This window comes from Barbus barbus, assembly GCF_936440315.1.
Source record: "Barbus barbus genome assembly, chromosome: 16".
Taxonomy (NCBI): domain Eukaryota; kingdom Metazoa; phylum Chordata; class Actinopteri; order Cypriniformes; family Cyprinidae; genus Barbus; species Barbus barbus.
Window position 1 is genome coordinate 23510309 of NC_136744.1, and position 20188 is coordinate 23530496.

General features: G+C 34.9%; 1 pseudogene across 1 annotated transcript in view; it reads right to left on the reverse strand.

Annotated features, from left to right (window-relative positions):
• The window catches only part of LOC306882570 (protein eyes shut homolog), a 219487-nt pseudogene that overhangs the window by 87124 nt on the left and 112175 nt on the right, over positions 1–20188 (reverse strand). Inside the window, exons 25-29 of the transcript in view lie at positions 18914–18992; positions 12343–12542; positions 8061–8185; positions 6185–6309; positions 4239–4456 (exon numbers count right to left, since the gene is read on the reverse strand). The product of the transcript in view is annotated as a protein eyes shut homolog (transcript). The remainder of the gene's footprint in view (positions 1–4238; positions 4457–6184; positions 6310–8060; positions 8186–12342; positions 12543–18913; positions 18993–20188) is intronic.

A 20188-nucleotide genomic window follows, 5' to 3' on the forward strand; every position in this document is an offset into this window, starting at 1 on the left:
AAAAAAGGTACAAAAGCTGTCACTGGGGCAGTACGAAAGGCTATAATTTAGGTACTAATATGCACACTTTAGGTACGAATGTTCATACCTAGAGTGCACATACTAGTACCTAATTGGTATATTTTTACTTTCACCGCAGTGACAGCTTTTGTACCTTTTTTCTGAGAATGTACCAATAAACCCAGCAATAAAACAATCTATAAAATGGGCAAAAGCATACTTACAAGCATATTTGAATGTATAAAATTATAAAAAGATTATAATATGACTAAATTTGATAAAAGGTAATGTGTAGAAGTGTTACTTTGAACTATTCTAAACTGATTTCTATAATTATAATACTTAAACTGCGACAAAAAATAAAGCGGAATTTCACAATGAGATAATCTTGATAAATCACGATCATAGTCATAATTTCTCGGTCATACACATATCTAACAATTATAAACATTTTATACGGTCTGTGGCGCTGTAATTCACACAAAAACATACAACATAAACATGGGTGCAAAAAGTGTCCCAAATAAATTAAGACAGACATTACATAAAACTGAGATTTATAGGCCTCATAGTTCATGTTATTGAGATACAGATTGAGCAGATTGAAACGATGATGAATAATTCAATGCTAGTTATGCAAATAAATTAATGATCATTTTCCTTTATTGTCATCTGATTTATGCCCTGCCTGTGTTCCATGTTACTCATCGGCCCGTACATATACATGTGCAGGAATTCACAGAACCTCGTCAGACTGTCTGACATCAACATGCGATGACAGATCATATGAAGCAGGCACATCTGAAGTTCATTTGATATACTGTAGGAACTTCACAGCATTGCTCTCAAATGTCACATTTGCAGTGAGAAGTAAAAGTGTCAACTCATTAAATTTTTTTTTTTTTTTTTGCACTTTTCCAGTATTATTTATACTAACGTAATGAGTTCTTTCAAGTAGTTTTTTTCTCTCTTCCAAATGTGATGGACACACAAATGAACTCCAAATTTTGTCAGTTTCTTTGCTTTACCAAAGTATTGCATCAACTGTTTGTCCAATCGTTGCATGTGAAGTTACACGTCCAAACCAGCATGACCCGCCTGCCACTGACTAATTTGAAGATATCAAAGAGGAACTCCTTTGTCTTTTGTTTCTAAAATATATTCCACACTGAGTACGCTGGGAATGCAGAGGAGGAGGAAAGGACAGCAGAAAGAGAGAGCAAGAGGTATCATGCAAGTTCCTGGCTAATCTATTTATAGCTGCACCTAGGGCAAAAGATGTTTTTAGAGAGCGACCTAGATAGACATATCGATGAGACTTTGTTGGTCTATTTGAAAGTTACAGTATATGCTCTTTGTTGAATAATAATTCAAGGTTGTAAAGACAAATAATTATTATATATTGAGACAATGTTTGAATGTGGTAAAATTAAATGTACAAAACTGCAAAATAAAAATTGCATCAGGCTTTCGAGACTTTGTCTGCTCATTAGTTACAGTATCCTGCTCTCATTTTTATTATGACCAATATTTTGAATAATTGTTGGAGACCTCAATGTCCATTGGAAAGGAAAGGATAAATACCAGGATTGTGCATCATTTAGAACTGAATTGAGAATGCCTTTTAAATTCAAATTCAATTCCTGAGTTTAAATATAATTTGAAATGAGGTAGGAAACATAGAATTGCATTTGTAATTGAATGCATATTGAAATACAATTCAAGTTAATATTGTCGAGCTATACTGTAAATATTTACTTAAGACACTCATGAATTAAAATATAACCAATTCTTAAATTCTGAAATTTGCCTAATTCTTAACAGATTAAGACGACAAGTACAGATAAAAAACAAAACAAAACAAACAAAAAACAACAACAAATCAAAACAAAACACACCAAAACAATCTGATAAATTGATAAATGATTGATAATCAGAGATTGATAAATGTGCATTTCTTTTATCTAGAATTCAACTGCATTGTATCAAGTCTGATTCACTGTTCTGTGAAAACAATCCCAGTCAGCTGTCCATCAAAAAATGTGTGCGATCCAAAGACTAAATGGATTTCTGGGTCCAACTTGTGGTGATAGATCTATCCTGCCATTTTTGAGTTAAGACTACAGCAGCTTCCTTGAGTTTTATCTTCAATAAAAAATGGCCTCAATTCCACCCTGCCTGGACAATCGCAGAGCGATTACTCAGCCATAGTGTACCTCTCGGGCACTTGAAGAAAATTCCCATGGATGCCCAGGCAAACCTTTAAAGCTGTCTGTAGCATTTGCCTTCTGCATTGTAAATTCATTGATTTCTGTAAAGAGCATGTTTGGAAAATTAACTGCACAGTTCCCCAAGGGCACTGACTTACACACACTTTGTCTTTCTCAGTAGTGGCTGAAGAAATTAGTGCTGATGGTATCTTAGAGCAAACATTCACGCCGTCATATCCAGACACATTTCTGCGCCCTCAAGAGATCCAAATGCATTTTCTTTGTTTACTACATTTTTCATTCTGCGGAGAGGTTTAATTCCATTGTGTTGTGCCCCCCAGGACCACCATAAAGTCTAGCTTAAATGTCAAAATCACTCCGAACATATGCCAGAAACATTTACTTTTATTTTGGCCCTGTAACTGGCCTATTGATTTTTTGTGGTTTGTTTTGTGTAGTGGCAATCTTAGATACTGTTCTAGCAGCGTGGCTTTCAAAAGATCAACTGTACAACAGGAAACTCGCCTGTAACCAAGAGAATGACATCTCATTCTCACTCTTTTAATGCTGTGAAATGCTGTATTTAAAAAAATACTTGGAGAACGGCTACAGGCCAGCAGTTCATTTCAAATCAATTCAGAAAGTAAGTCATGCTTTAGGGAAATTTTAGCGCATTCACAGGTTTTCTTCTTCTAAAATAACTTGCTTAGACTTTGCTTCACCAAATTACCTTGAGTGATTTGACAAATTTAGCCTCCAGAATCCATTTATTAGTCCATTGTCATGAATTAGTCTAGGATGGTTCAATTTCCTAAATGATGTGGAAATTTAGTCCTCATGTTCCACACTGACATTTTGGCTCTCTACAATTCATTCATTGCTACCAATGGGTGTTTTGTGTCATACTCAATAAACATCATAAACCATAGCGTATAGTTCCTAATTAGCTGTAATTTTTCCAGCGAAAACTAATTGAGTTTGTTCAAACTATTGCTTCTTCAGAGAACATTAGTGGAACAAATGTGGAAAAAGCTCTTATTATCAGACATACCACAGATGGTGAGTGTTTATCTTACTAACCTTTAGGGGCTCCCAGCTCATTTTGGAACAGAGCAAAGCAAAATGTAGGTTATTTGGGAAATGTTTTCGGAATACACATTTCAAGGACTTTTTGTCTGGCATTATGTTGCCTGCAGTAATGTATCTGTATGTTATTGTAGTCATTGATACCATAGGGGAGAGCAAAGGCAATTGAAAACTCACAAATAAGAGTGATGACAATAACTCAGCACAAGCTCAGTAGGGCTCTCTCTCACTAACTGAGAAAAAGCAGCGTGATCATCTTATTTTATCAGAAATTTTCCAAGAACTGAGAAATAAATAAAAACAAAAGTTTCAAATACCTAAACATAATTTCATCAAAGCATCTAATTAAAGAAAATTATAATGTAGGTTCAACTTTTGCATTAAACACAAATTAGTTCTGACAGCTAAAATAATATCTGTACCATTTAAACGTGATAACTACTCAGTAATATTACTTTATGATATTGTTGTTAAATATTAAATAATAAAAAATTAAAGAAGTTTGTGAAACATCATTTTTGGGTGAACTAATTGTGTTTGTTGTACTATACATTTCTATATAAAAACTATGAAACATCTCTTAAGCAGTGTCAATAATCTCTTAGGTTTCCAAAGACAAGAAGATAATAAAGCTGACCGATCTAAACAAACCACACAAGCTTATTGATTGTTTTCAATTATTCATGATGTCTGTCATTTACCCAGTCCTTCTGTCAATAATATTAAAAGCCAGTACTGTGGAAGACATAACTCATATAATGTGAAATTGCAAAAACATTTTGCTTCCTTGCAAAGAATGATCTTCATGAGGAACTGACTGTGATTCAAAGACATTTCAGGCTCAAAACCAAAACTTATGTAACACTTTGGATTTTATGAGGCTGCTAAAAACATTCAAAGATATCACAAAACTACAAAATATTGCATATGCGGTTTTAGTACCAACCTGTCGGTAGCTCAGTGTTTCCACAGGTGCTAAAGTGGGTTGTAACTCTGGGTTAGGGTTGATGGTTCTCCACGACGCGACTGAGATGGGAGGAACAGAGGATGTGTCTGTCTTCATAGGGACACAGCTGACATTGTTGATACTGTCCTTACAGGAAAACCCATTAGGGCATGATTGGGTCAAGCAGTCATTGTAATTATATTCAGTTTTCCCCCTGAAACACAAAATAAAGACTTTTCTCACAACACAAATCTTTTCTCTAAGTGTTTTTGAAATGCCTGCTGGGATGGTTTGATACCACATTCAACCATATTGTCAGTACAATAATAAGGCAGTCAGGGTTTCTGAAAAAATTGCGCTAGTATGTATGGCATTATGGTGAGGAAGTACAATGTTTGATGCAATATGCTGAAATAAGTGCAGTGTACTCAACTAAAAGCTGGGGGCATTAGAATTCAAGCATGGTGCAAAACTCACATTGGGATGAATATGAGTACACATTACAGTAAGCCCAGCAGGAGCAACTATGCTTTCAGCTTTACCGTCATCTACATATGTACTAGTGGCAATTGCTTTGAGACTTCATGAGCAATGACATACTTTTCCTATATGACATTTTTGGAGATTTTGAAGTGTATCATTAGTCCATTAAAAATGCTATATAGATAGTGTTTGTGTGTATGAGCAATTTACTTACACAAACCTGTTTACATTTTTACAGACAGGGCAGCTCTTCTTCTGAACATGCAAAATGTACATTTATTATTTATTATTACATTTGTTTCCCTCTCTGTGCCCACATACTGTATTTTGATGAAGCTAAATTCTCAATTAAACTGTTTTCATTGGTATATTTTACTGTTTCTGTTGTCAGACAACGGAATGAATAATGAATTAACTGAATTAAAGCACTGCTCCTGTTGGAGCAAGGGGTCTGCAATGTTGCTAAATTGGCAACACTGTGTATCTCCATTTCTCCAACTACGGGTTGGGCTACGGGTCAAACAGAAAATACGCAATGTGTTAATTGCGCGTTAAAAAATTGAGTGCCGTTAAAATGAATTTGCTTTAACACGTTATTAATGCGCTATGTCGTCTTGGATTGCGTTTCAGTCACTATTTCATATTCATTCCGTTGTCTGACAACAGAAGCAGTAAAATATACCAATGAAAACAGTTTAATTGAGAATTTAGCTTCATCAAAATACAGTATGTGGGCACAGAGAGGGAAACAAATGTAATAATAAATAATATATGTACATTTTGCATGTTCAGCACTAACATATATATATATGAAGAGTTCATTTACAAAAACCGATAACCGATTTTTTCAGAAATCACGTTTTTTTATTGAGCATTCCAGGTAATATCAATCAAACTGCAGTTGGGTTGTTTTGATTAAGTAATAATAACTTAAACAAATACAGGTAATTTACAAAATTAAAGTTCATTGAAAGTATGTTTTTTTTCATATTAAAAGTTTGTTTTATAGCAAAATCAGATAACCAACAGTTGTTTTTTTGCAAAAGCAGATAACGTCCCAACATTTCTGGAATTCAGGTTGTAGTTAGATTAGCATTTATATAATATCTTATTGCTCATATTTTTTTTTAGTGGTACTTCGACAAGCAACACTGCAGAAACGAAAATACAAAAATAGATAAATAGCATGCAAATTCTGCCATTGATAAGTGACATCTGTGCTTCCACTTGAAAAGCACCACTGGCATGTTGAATACTAAAGAACTCTGCTGCCAACCGTCCTAAGGACGACAAGGATATTTAAAGGCCATCGCAAAATTGGAATGGAAACAAACGGATGATGAATACTTGACAGGAGAAAGACAAACAGGATTGCGTCTCTCTCAAAATCACTTCAGGGGAAGATGAAGAGCTCAGGGAGGAGAAGGAAGAGGGGAGAGGGGGACTCAGTGCGACTTACCACAAATCCGGGCCGACAGAAGCAGGTGTAGCCATGGCCAGGCTCATTCTGGATGCACAATCCCTGGTTGCATGGTTGCAGCAAGCACTCATTAATGTCAACTTCACAGTGAAGGCCTGTCCAACCTGCCAGGAACAAAAACCCAGAGTGCCACAGTGAGCCCACGCCACAACCAACAACCCCCACCTCTCCCTACCAGTCTCATACCATCTCCATTCCTGCTTCGTTTTCACATTCTGAAAAGCATCTACACGTGCACACATACGGGATGAATACATTTGAATACTCTATGAGGCTTCTGTCTGTTTCAGTAGCCTGCAAGAGCAAATTACTCCCTGGAGGAACCTAAGTGATTTTTGCATGGGGGAATCAAGATGCATGAAGCAGAGAGTTTTCATAAACCTTCATCTCTCTTGTGTTCTTCAGACATAAGACTATCAGGAAGGTTAAAAAAAAAAAAAAACTGACAGAAGATACTGCCGAAAAAGTTAACTAAAGTTTTTTTTATTTTAATTTCTCTGCAATAACAAACACTAGATGAAAAATATGCATCATGGTAATAAAGCAATTTTAATTAAACCATACTGTTAATAAAACTATGAGTAGAAATTTGAAAAAAAGGAAAATACACTATCATTAAAAAATCTAGGTCAACAAAAATGCCCCCCCCCCCCCCCCCCCCCCCCCCCTCAAATTAATCTCTTATACTCAGCAAAACTGATTTGACCAAAAAAAACAAAAACAAAAATGCATCATGTTAATAAAGCAATTTTAATGAAACCATACTGTTAATAAAACTATGAGTAGAAATTTGAAAAAAAAGGAAAATACACTATCATTAAAAAATCTGGGTCAACAAAAAATTCATTTTTCCCCTCCCAAATTAATCTCTTATACTAACCAAAATTTATTTGACCAAAGCAAAACAAACAAATTACAAATAAATAAATTAATAATAATATACTAAAAAGTAATATTGTAAAAGTGAAATATTATTACAAATTAATGTAATGTTTTTTTTTATTTTATTTTAATATTTTAAAATGTAATTTATTCCTGTGATGGCAAAGCTGAATTTTCAGTATCAATACTCCAGTCACATAATCTTTCAAATATCATTCTAATATGTTGTTTTGGTGTTCGAGAAACAGTTCTTCCTATTATCAACGTTGAAAACAGTTGTGCTGCTTAATATTTTTGTGAAAACGGTGATACATATTTTCAGGATTCGATGATCAGAAATTAATTGAACTTGCAACTGTAAAATTTGTGATTAATTTAAGGTGCCCTAGATGAATCAAAGTTTTAATTTCTTAAAATTGAATGAGTGAATGCATAAATAAATAAATCATACTTATCCCAAACATTTGCATTTTTTTCAGATAATCCAATCATAATCAAAATAACATGAATGCACAGGTTAAATGCTAGTCAGAATGTGCACATAATGTAAAGCATTTAATAAAATAACGAATAACTAAAGGTGATGTTGTTTTTAAATGAACACTTCATATTTGCTTGAGATAATCGTTTTTAAATAGATTTCCCAAATACTTTCCATCTGCCAGTTCCACTCCCGCTTCCAAACTCACACCATTGGCTGAGTCAGTGTTGCTGAGTCAGGTTGGTCGGGATACACAAACAAACAGAGAATTGTTTTGATTGCAAGCAATATTTGCATATTAAACTTGGAAAGAACATGCAGAAAATACACATCATCAAGATGATATTTATTTAGTCATTAACCCTGTCTATAAAGCACAAGCCAAATACAGAACATACAGTATAAAGCAAATAAGAAGTAAACCACTTTCTTTATACCTTTATATACAGTTTTGCATTATATTATGTATTTTCTATAACATAAAAGCCTCACCTGGTCAACAGTGACATTGGTAGCCATTGATGAGGTCTTGGCAGATGGCCCCGTGAAAGCAGGGCTCAGAGCAGCATTCATTCATCTCCACCTCACAGAAATCTCCCACAAAACCTGGCAGGCAGCTGAATAAAACATTCCTCTTTTAAACATGGCACAGAGAATCAGTTGTTTTTATTCTCTAAAAAACATGTCTCTTTAAAAGGCTGAACACAATGCTTCGACTTTCTGAGCCACAGCCTTGAGCCCATCAAAAAAGCTAATTTTCAATAGGAAAAATATAATTAATGACAGACATATGGTCAGCTAAGCTTGTGAAAGCGCTGCCACACAGATGGTGAGCAAACTGAGAAGCGTCTCATTAACGGAGTTTGTTGGCATATAGCAAAATTTCTAAATATCTCCTGGAATTTTTTAAGAATGGTTCAATTATCAGCACCTTTAAGACTCAAGTTCTGGAAAATGAGTTGACATACTGTATGGTGATTGTATGTGCATTCAGTGCATTTTGTAGTCATGGTGATAACAATACAAAGAACGATGATTATGAATAGATATTTTGATATACTACAACCCTTTGAGCAGTTCACATTTAAAAGTGCTTAAAGGCACATTGTAAAGGGTAGAAAGGACCCTTTAAAAAAATGTTTCTTCATTAAATTATAAATCAACTAACATGAAAAGGTATAAGTAAAAACAAACATAACATCTGTAAGAATATCAATAAATATCAGGTCAAGATGAATGACACTGACAGATATTCCTTCCAAAGTGTCCAGAGGCGTTCTGAAGAAACACTTCCTAAAAGTTCACATGTGTAAACATGGCCAAAGTATACTAATTTTCATAGAAATATTGATGTATAATTTCTTATACATCACTTATTACTGTATATCTCCCTAAAATGCCTGATAAGCATGAAGTCCTGGTGCTTATATACATCTCTCTCTCTCTCTCTCTCTATATATATATATATATATATAGGTGCATCTAAAAAATATCGTGAAAAGTAAATTTTTTGGTAACATTTCAAATAGTGAAACTTTCATATATTCTAGATTCATTACATATAAGGTAAAACATTTCAAAAGTTTTTTTGTTTTAATTTTGATGATTAGATCTTACAGCTCATGAAAGTAAAAACATCTAGTATCTCAAAATATCAGAATATCCTAAGATCAATCAAAAAAAAGAAAAAAAGGATTTGCAACATTGTCTCTGACATTGTCTCTGTTTCAGAAGTGGCTTGGTAGCCCTTTTCCTGAAGACGTCTGAGCATGGTGACTCTTGATGCACTGACTCCAGCTTCAGTCCACTCCCTGTGAACTCTCCCAAGTGTTTGAATCGGCTTTGCTTGACAGTATTCTCATCCCTGTTGCTTGTGCAACTTTTCCTAACCAATTTCTACCTTCCTGTCAACTTTGCATTTAATATGCTTTGATAAAGCACTCTTAGCGCTTTTCCACTGCATGGTACGGCACGGTACGGTTCAGTACAGCTCACTTTTGGGGGGTTTTCCACTGGGTACAGTACCTGGTACCAGGTACTTTTTTAGTACCACCTCAGCTGAGGTTCCAAGCGAGCCGTACCGTTACTAAAATGTGACGTGTAAACCCTGCTGATCACGGATTGGCCAGAGAAAATCGTCACTGCCTGCGTCATTTTAACATTTGAACTTGCAGCATGAGACACATCAAACCCGTTAGATTTAAATCAGCACAGCCAACTAAGGATCGAATGCAACTGTTTTGAATGAGCTTTCTTTTAACAACCAAAAAATGGCTGTTTCATTGTCAGTTGAGGAAGTACAGACTGTCCTCTTATGATAGTTGAGGAGCGGATCCAGTGAGAGTGTGATGGAGCGATGCGGAATTAAAAAGTTTTTCAGGAGTCACGGCAGTAGAGGCGGCGCAACTATAACGACACGTGAATAATCTCGCCCACTCTTAAGCGGTACTAAACTGCAGTGGAAACGCAAACCGAGCCGAACTGAGCCGTTCCGTGCCGTTCTGACCCGTGTCGAGCCGAGTCGTACCACGCAGTGGAAAAGCGCCATCTGTGAACAGCAACCCCTTTAAGTAATGACCTTCTGTGACTTACCCTCTTTGTGGAGGGTGTCAATGATTGTCTTCTGGACCATCCATTGCCAAGTCAGCAGTCTTCCCCATTATTGTGGTTTCAAAGAACAAGAAACACCCAGCATTTATACTGTAGGGATGGTCATTTAATGAAACGCAAATGTAAATATTATAATATTTTGAGAGACTGAATTTTTGACTTTCATGAGCTGTAAGCTCTAATCATCAAAATTAAAACAAAAAACTTTTGAAATGTTTTACTTTACATGTAATGAATCTAGAATATATGAATGTTTCGCTTTTTGAAATAAGTTAAAAAAACTAACTTTTTCACAATATAAAATTTTTTTTAGATGTAGATGTATAACAATCAGCTTACACCAAATGTGAGGCTTTTTTTTTTCTTTATGTGGCAGCTTTAATGGCTTTCATATCAGCATATCAGCCCTCAATCTGTTCTGAATCTGTTCTGAAACATTATGCAAAACGATGGAGGCTGATTTAAAATTGATAGAGCTCCAATTTTTTGGTCTTTAAAATGTGTGCTTTTGTCCATTACCAAATGAGACAGGCTTTAATAAAATCGGCCTGCGAGTCATCAGTCTGCAAGTAATTTTAAATGAGAGTAAACACAAAGTGGAACGGGGGCGTTTGTTTTCCATTTGAGAAGATCAATTCAATGAGGCCTCATTTGGACAGACAATGCTTTCTCATTCCACAGCTGTCTGTCTGTCCGTGCATCTGTCCACCTGACATGATGAGAATTGCAAATAGCATTATCACCCGGGCTAATCAGAGACTCTGGACAGGGGGCTTATTCACATTAGAATATTGTCTTATGAGGAAGAGATAATGAGATATGTTATGTGTTGGATGGGCCCTTTTATGCAGAATGTGCAATGCACCACAACACAATTTTAGCCGTTTAGTTCAGCGATAATGTTGTAGCAGCTGCTGTATAATCAGCCACTCTGGCAGACCTTTAGATAGAACCAAGAGAAACTGTGGAAATGTGTCTGGATCAGTGTATGGCAGTTGTAACTATTTACAAGTTATATATTTTAAAATAAAGTAAGTAAATGTAAGTTTGTTTAGCCTGCTCTTACTTCTTAGTGGTGTTTTGTTTGTGAACAAATGAGTGGTTTTGAATGAATTTAACTGAACAAATTATTAGCAGTCTGATTTTTTATAGTTACTGAGGGTTTCTGAAGGTTTGATTAAGGTCCATTTAAGTCAAGTCAAGTCACCTTTATTTATATAGCACTTTATATAATACAGATTGTGTCAAAGCAGCTTTAAAATGTTAAACAGGAACATAGTGTGTTAATAATGTAAGAGGACAATAACAAGCAGTCAATTTTTCAGTTAAAGTCAGTTCATTGTTGATTCAAAGTTGTCATCGACTAGATCAGTTCAGTTCTCTGCAAATAGTGTCTGTGCAGTCAAGCCAACGATATTGCCAGAAATTTTGTGTCCCCAACTAAGCAAGCCAAAGGCGACAGTGGCAAGGAACCAAACCTCAATCGGTGCCAAAACTCTATTTAAGTCTTTTTAAAGACCTTTTTAAGACCAAATAAGAAAACTAAAAAAAGGAATAAACTGTAGGGAACACAATAAGTCAATATGTTCTCTTAATGTAAATGTCTAAGGAGCACACAATGAATTGTATTAACAAAACTTCAAAGTTTCAAAAGTTTGAAAGTACATCTTGCAACCAATATTCGTTACTTTAATTAATTCCAAAAAACAAACAAACAAAAAAAAGCTCCCTTTCACTAAAATAAGAAAAAACAAACAAACTTTACTTTACTTTTGATCACACAACTTAAAAACTTAATTTCCCCCTAGAAGACTTCATTTTACATTTGCACCTCAAGTAAATGTATTATGATTTAAGAATATTTAGATATTTGTATTGGAAAAACAAAAATACTGAGGAAGTCATTCATTTTTTGGAATGTATGCAAGTTTTAATGCCATGACTTTAATACTTTCTGCACTGATTTGAGACTTTTAAGGCCTTAATTTACAATTTACCAAAAGCATCGTAAGTTTAAGTAGATCAAAGAAACCATTACCACCAATAGTCTCTCCAATCAAATGCTTTTTCAATGAAGCCCTGGATAGGAAATGCTTTCCACAAGAGCAAAATTGTTAAACATACACAAAAACATCAGAAGTTCCATCTAGAGTCTTGTTTTTACCTGCATGTGAAGTTGGCCCCTGGTCCATCCACACATGTCCCTCCATTGAAACACAGGGAGAAATTAAGAGACATCTGCAGACACACATTCTGGTCAATCTCACAGTTCTTCCCAGTGAAACCTTCTGTGCATATGCAGGCGTATTTGTCCTGAAGATCCACACATGAGCCTCCATTAACACAAGGATGAGTCTCACACTCCTAACATAAAAATTAGAATTAAGGTAAATTGCAATTAACTGTGCAAAACAATATTATATAAATATCTAGGTCATGATACCGTAATATTTTTTTTTTGCATTTATAATGAATACATGCACTGTATACTGTATGCACCGCATATGACAATATATATGGTACGTGAACATTAAATTTTTTTTTTTTCAGTTTTAGTATCAAAATTAACCAAAATTCCACATATACTAATGATTTCGGTAACATTTTACAATACAGTGACACTAATATGCATTAATTCATGCTTAACAAATGCACAGATAATCATAAGTTAATGTATAACTCATGAAGAACTAAACCATTACTGCATCAGCAACAAATCAGCAACAAAGTCTATATGAACATTCTATATGATTAATAGATTACGTAATCAATCAATCGTTATTAGTTAAATGTGTCAAAGTATTAATTCCCTAATGACATATTATATTAACTAATAGTGCAAATGCAGATGTTAATTAGATTAGATTCAACTTTATTGTCATTTATGCAGAGTACAAGTATTGTACTCATTGTGGTATAATTACCACAATGGGTTCAAGCATGCATTTCAACTTCCAGTTGTCTGCTTTAATTAATCATTAGCTAATGATTTGCATGGGTATCATTATGTTGTGACTTCACTTGTTGAGGCACATGACTAACTAATTCAAAATCTATAACCACAATGACATATTACTTAACAATTAGTTAATAGTTCTGTGTCTCAACAAGTAAAGTCATAACATAATGATAACTTTGCAAATCATTAGCTAATGATTAATTAAATCAGACAACTGGAAGTTTAAAGGAATGGCTTCGACCCAATGTGGAAATTAACATATGAATTTACTTCATTAATTAATAAAATAAGTTACTAGGTAATTAGCACATTATGAAGCATTTAACTAATAACAATTTATTGATTACTTAATCTTTTAATCATATCGAATGTACATTAGTTGCTGATGCAGTAATCGTTAATAAATTGTTAAACTGGTTTAGTTCATCATGAGTAATACATTAACTCATGATTATCTGTGCATTAGTTAGTCATTATTTAATGCATATTTGTGCACCCGTATTGTAAAGTGTTACCATGATTTCTTTACACACAACCAATATTTCAAGGCTTGGTACCCAAATAGCCAAATGTTTACTATCATTTTTTACTGAATCGCTTTTACTGCCTGATCATACCATTTTCCTAGGGCACTAATTCAGTTTTTACTGCATGCGTACAGCTAAATTTAATTACATTTCTGTGATTTAAAGATGTTCATATAAAAAAAGATATATGGTACATTAGTGGAGTTGATACTGTAAGTGAGTATATAAACAGAATGGCAGATATCGTCCTATAGTCATTACGGGAGCAAACAGCAAACAATCCTCTGAAGTCGTCCAAACAAGTGTTTTGTCTCAGAATTGATTTCACGTACATTTAAGGCCGTGCTAGGTATTAAATCAATTAGGGATAGAAGCATTTTAATCAGACGCTTGTGTTTAGATGATCCTGTGGTTGTTATTCAGAAGAATAATCCCCTCCATCTAAAACATGCAGGAATTATATATAGTACATATGTATAATATTCTGCTGGAGTTTTTAAACTGGAGTATTCCTGTTGTAGGAATTATGAACAGCATAATATGGACACTGCAATAACTTTACGCATAAAATACATACACAATCTATTCTCAAAAAGCAAACAAACTTGCCATTGCATTGATAGAATTGCATAATATAATAACATGATTACTGTGAGTTAAACTACAGTCTTTCGCCTTTCAGTTCTCGATTTCCATCTCTTCTCAGGAGATTATGGTGCTCCATTTCCCTTTTTAAGCATTATAAAAATCTTACATAACCCGACAATATGTCTGACCTTTCCATCCTATCATCTTTGTTGTCATTGGAAGTTTAGAATATGAATCTAGGTCAGATATTATATTTCAGGAGGTCAGGTAGAATGAAGCTTACTCTCTTTCTCAGTTTTTTTTTAATTTTATTTCTAAGTAGTGATATTTCTAGCCAATTTACCTTCATTGTTGCAACAGCCACCACTAGGGAAAAATTATTAGGGGATCTTCAAAATGAATAACACTCATCTACAATTAGACTAACACATTTTGTCATACTACTACAACTATACAACTCAAAACTGATTTATGATTGAAATCTGGTTTCTCATACTATGATTTAGCTCAATTATGCTCTGATTAAGAGAAAACATTATGAAAATTTAAATCAAATATGTTTTGCTTTTATAGGGCAGTATAGAGCGAAAGTGAAGATGTAATTGAATCTTTATTTATCACCACAGGTCCAGTTCAACTTGATTCTGTGACTTTTATATGTTCCCTTAGAACGCAGCTATGAACTTGAACAACCCCCCTGCTGCAGCCTGGGAATAAGTGCCTTGCTCAAGGGCACAATGGTGATGGCTTATGGATTGCTCCTCATACTATACCAGCAACCTTTCAGCTGAACCAGTTTGAAAATTGAACCAATTACCAGACTTGATATTACAACCACTAGACCAGATTAGACCACTCAAAGAGAAAAAAATCTATTAACAACCAAAGTTATGTGAATTTATGAACATAACTATATATTATTTAGGTTTGTCAACTGATTAAACACACACACGTTTCCATGTTTTATGGGGACTCTCCATAGACATAATGCCTTTTATACTGTACAAACTGTATTTTCTATCCCATTACCCTATACCCCTCACACAAAACTTTTTTGCGTTTTAGATTTTCAAAAAACTTAAATACTATATTGATATTCTAATCCTGTCCCTTATAGAACACATCCTCCATTTTTACAAAAAACAAACAAACAAAACAAAACAAAAAAAATTATGCTTTCTACTTTCACAACAAAATGCCTACCTCAATGCAATACTGCGTTTCTGTAATTCACTTAGCTTTACATCAGTAGTATATAGAGTCTTGAAGTACAATTTGTCATAATATTGTATTAAAGGCACAGTTCACCCCAAAATGAAAATAGTCACATTTTCCAACCTTCAAGCTGTTCCAAAAATGAATTTCTTTCTTTTGCTGAATACAAATGATATTTTGAAGAATGTGAGTAACCAAACAGTTGATGGCCCCCATTGACTTAAATATTTGTCAGCATTCTGTATGTTCAATAGAAGAAAGAAATCAACAACTTGAGGGTGAATAAATGAATGACAGAATTGTAATTATTGGGTGAAATGTACGTATATTCACCATCACTGTGTTAAAAGTTGATTTTGTAAAGAGCTTTGATACGTTCTGCAATGTGGCTGAATACACTGTATTTTTTCCCCTCCTCTATCATGCAAAGAAATGACAATAAACCAACTTGTTTTGACAAGGACCTCCAGCTGGGTTTAAGCCTGCACACGCCACCAATGGCAGCATAACATATCCGTTCCATTTGATTGTTATCGTTACTGAAAGTTTAATACAAATCATCCCATTTTTAGGAAAAAAGGCACAGACAGCCACTTGTGGCAGTGCTGAACGTCAAATAGTTGAAAATCCTGTCAATAGAGGGTCTAGTGATACTCAGCTCTTACCAATGAAAAGTATGTGTCAGAGCTCTTGTTCACAGACTCCGGTTTGTACTTGTGTGATGCTGTAGTCTGTCCTAACAGCTTTACATGATAGTTCCCTGTCTCCACAATGAAATACGGCAGCCACGTCTCAGAGACTCACTGTCACTGTTAAACCTTGAACTTTGATTTCATTACAGCCTGGGGACTCTTTGGACAATCACGGCCTTCTCTATCTGATATAATGTGCATATTCATTTTGAATTATGATTCTATAAATGGATGCACCATGTTTTATAGTCTCAAAACAGTTTGTATTTCTGCATACCTGCATTCTGTTTATTGAATTTCAAATGCTGAATAACTTTCAGTTGAAGATTTTGAACTAAATTTACATTTCCTTAAGGAAATACCAGTGCTGGCAAGGCAGGGAAAGAGTAGTGTGTAAGCTTTAAGGTTTTGTCATTGGTATGACACTCACGTTTCTGTGCACTGTGTATGAGAATCTACATACGAGACACTGCCTTTGCAGTGTAAGGCAGCTATATAGAATATGCAATAAAAACGGCACTCAAAATTCACTATGCAAATACATGTAAGACGGCCAATGGGAATTCAATTGCCGTCATCGTTGTTGGTTGCATAATGGACTATTTTCACATTTTAAGGGCTCCCAGAGGTCACCATAGATGATTAAACATCTATACTGTTCTCACATCTATAGTCATGAAGGTTTTTGAGAGACTTGCAAAGAGCCACATCTGCTCCTCCATACCTGATACTTTGGACCCTCTTCAGTTTGCCTATCGCCCAAACAGATCTACGGACGATGCCATCTCTCACGTCCTCCACTCTTCCCTCACACACTTGGACAGCAACAATGGGAATTATGTAAGGCTGCTATTCATTGTCTATAGCTCAGCTTTCAACACTATAGTCCCCATCAAGCTGGCTTCTAAACTCACAGACCTCGGCCTAAACTCCTCACTCTGTGACTGCATTCAAGACTTCCTCACTGACAGACCTCAAGTGGTGAAAGTTGGCCAGTTCACCTCAAACTCCATCACTCTGAACATAGGAGCCCCACAGGGCTGTGTCCTGAGTCCCCTGCTCTACTCTCTCTACACGCATGACTGCATGTCCTCTCACAGCTCCACATCTATTATCAAATTCGCTGATGATACTGTGGTTCTGGGCCTCATCTCCAACAACGATGAGACCGCATACTTGGACGAGGTAGAGAGACTCACATCATGGTGCCAGGACAACTCTCTCTCTCTGAATGTGAGCAAAACTAAAGAGCTGATCGTGGACTTTAGGAAGAGACAGCAGCAGCCCTACACTCCTCTTATGATCAGTGGGACCCCTGTGGAGAGGGTGAGTAGCTTCAAGTACCTTGGTGTAAACATCTCCGAGAACCTGACTTGGACTACACACATCCAAACACAGATTAAGAAAGCCAGGCAAAGACTGTACCATCTGCGACAGCTGAGGAAATTCAGGGTCTCACCAGCAATCCTGAAAACTTTCTATTCAGGGACCATAGAACGTGTATTGACTCAGTGCATCTCAGTGTGGTATGGAAACAGCTCCAATCAGGACTGCAAAGCACTACAGAGAGTTTTGCGCTTAGCTGAGCGCATCTCAGGGTCTGCTCTCCCCTCTCCGCAGGACATCTACCTCAAACGCTGCAAAAATAGAGCTGTCAAAATAATCAAGGACTCAAATCACCCTGGTAACCAGCTATTCACTTTGCTTCCATCTGGTAAGCGCTTCCGTAGCCTGATGGCAAAAACTGAGAGACTTAGGAGGAGCTTCTTCCCCCAGGCCATCAGGCTCCTAAACTCTAACTCTGTGTCATCAAAATCACTTGACTCCATGTAAATATCACCATATCAATAAGCTATTCATAATTTTTCTCTACCTCATATTGCTGCTAATTACATACCCTGTGCAACTTTTTTGCACATTTTTTTTTGCACATTCCTCTTTATTACTATTTAAGTCAACAACATACTGACCTGCACATTTACATTTATATTTTTTTATCTTTTATTTTATTTTATTCTTTAATTTTTTTCTACATTTCTTTTTCTTAATATTTGTATACTTTATAATTGCACTGTCCTTGGAGCGGACCTGACCTACATTTCACTGCTGGTTATACTCTGTATAATTGTGTATGTGACAAATAAAACTCTTGAATCTTGAATCATGAATCTGGTGAATGAAAACTACAACAAATATTTTGTGCTCCAAAAGCAAAAGACAAATCCCTGATAGCATTTCTCTGACTTTCCAAATGAGGAAATGCTGATGTTGATGTTGGTCAGAAGAGAGAAAGACGTCAAATATGCCATCACTCCCTTATCCATTGTATTGAGAAACACTTACGCAGCAGCGCTAAATAGTTAAAAAAAAATGTATACCAAGGTAAAAAAAAATTGTTACAAATATACTTAATTACAAAAAAAGATAATATTAAGAAACACTTTGCTAGATTTACATGTCATCACAGGTTCATGAATGCTGAACATAGACAATGATTTAAAAAAAAGTTTTCTTAAATTTCTTTACTAATTATTATTCTTAAGCTTTAATTTGTTAATTAAAAAAAATATATATAATTTTGTAATTTAAAGATACTACATATAAAAATAAATTCTATATTTAGAATGGAATAATAATTTAAATATATACATACATACACAGACACACATGCATGCATACAACAATAATAACTCACGCTCTGATAATTTACAAGATGTACTGACAACCTGAGAAGCACAAAAAGAACATGCTTACATTAATGTTGATCTCACATCTGTGACCGGTCCATCCAACCTCACACTGACAGCTGTATGCATCCATTTCATCCAGGCAACTACAATGACACAAGAGATTGTTTATGTGCCCTGACGTGCAAATTCTGCATTCATTATTTATGATTTATGAGAGATGATTTTACATGTCAATGAAGCTGCAACCTCAACCACATTTTGCTGCAGTGATTTCTGACAGAGGCTTTACAGTACATAAACACGCCAGAACTGCAGAACTAATAAAACAACAAGCTTGTATAAATGATTTTCATAAGTGAGGGTCTTGTAAATAATATATAGTCAATTCATATTATAAATGTTAGAAAGTTATATTGTACATGCCACTACAACTCTCATACTGCTGCTGTCTTGATAAAGTCACATTGATGGTTAATTAATGTGCAAGTGCAACATTTACTAGGCTGTGATTAAACAGCTCATTTCCCGGTTTAACAGCTAATGTCGGGTGACAACCCATATCTTTTATCATCCTAAAAACTCATAAGCAGCATAATGGGATTATAAAATTTAAAGATGCATCTATTTATAAACCTGAGCATGTTTATCTGCATGAACTGTGTCCCCTTTCATTTCTAGATTTTACAGGGCTCGACAATAAAGACAGCCCAGGGCCAGCTTGAGAGTTCTGACAAGCCAGCATAGACATTTATTTATCACATATATGTTTTCATGCCTTACAAATGAAAACCTTTGGTTTTGCCAGATGTATTGTGTATTATTACAACTTGATGTACACACTGGCAGACAAAAGTTTGCAATAATTTGGAATCATTGGAATGATTTCATGCCCAAAAGAGATGTTTGTGAGCATCAAATCAGCATATTAAAATGTTTTCTGAAATATCTAAAGACTGGAGTAAGATTGGAATAAAATTCAGCTTTGCTATCACTGAAATAAATAACATTTTATAATATATTCAAATGGAAAATAGTTATTTTCAAATAAACAATTGAGGGAAAACAGTTAGTAGTAATATTATATCTATAATTAATTAATCAACTGAGATTTATTCTTGATTGTGCTGGAGGCATAAATATGCTTAAATATTTACAAATAATATCAGCATTTTTCTCAAAAAGTATGTTTGACTTAATAGTTTATAGTTGTTAAGTTATATTATAGCTGAATTTCCAGAAATTAGTTATTTACCTGGACAGTAGAAACAAATATTCTTATTGTTGAGTCCTGTTATATTCCTTATTATTAGATTGACAGCATGCAGTCTACTGACAGAGC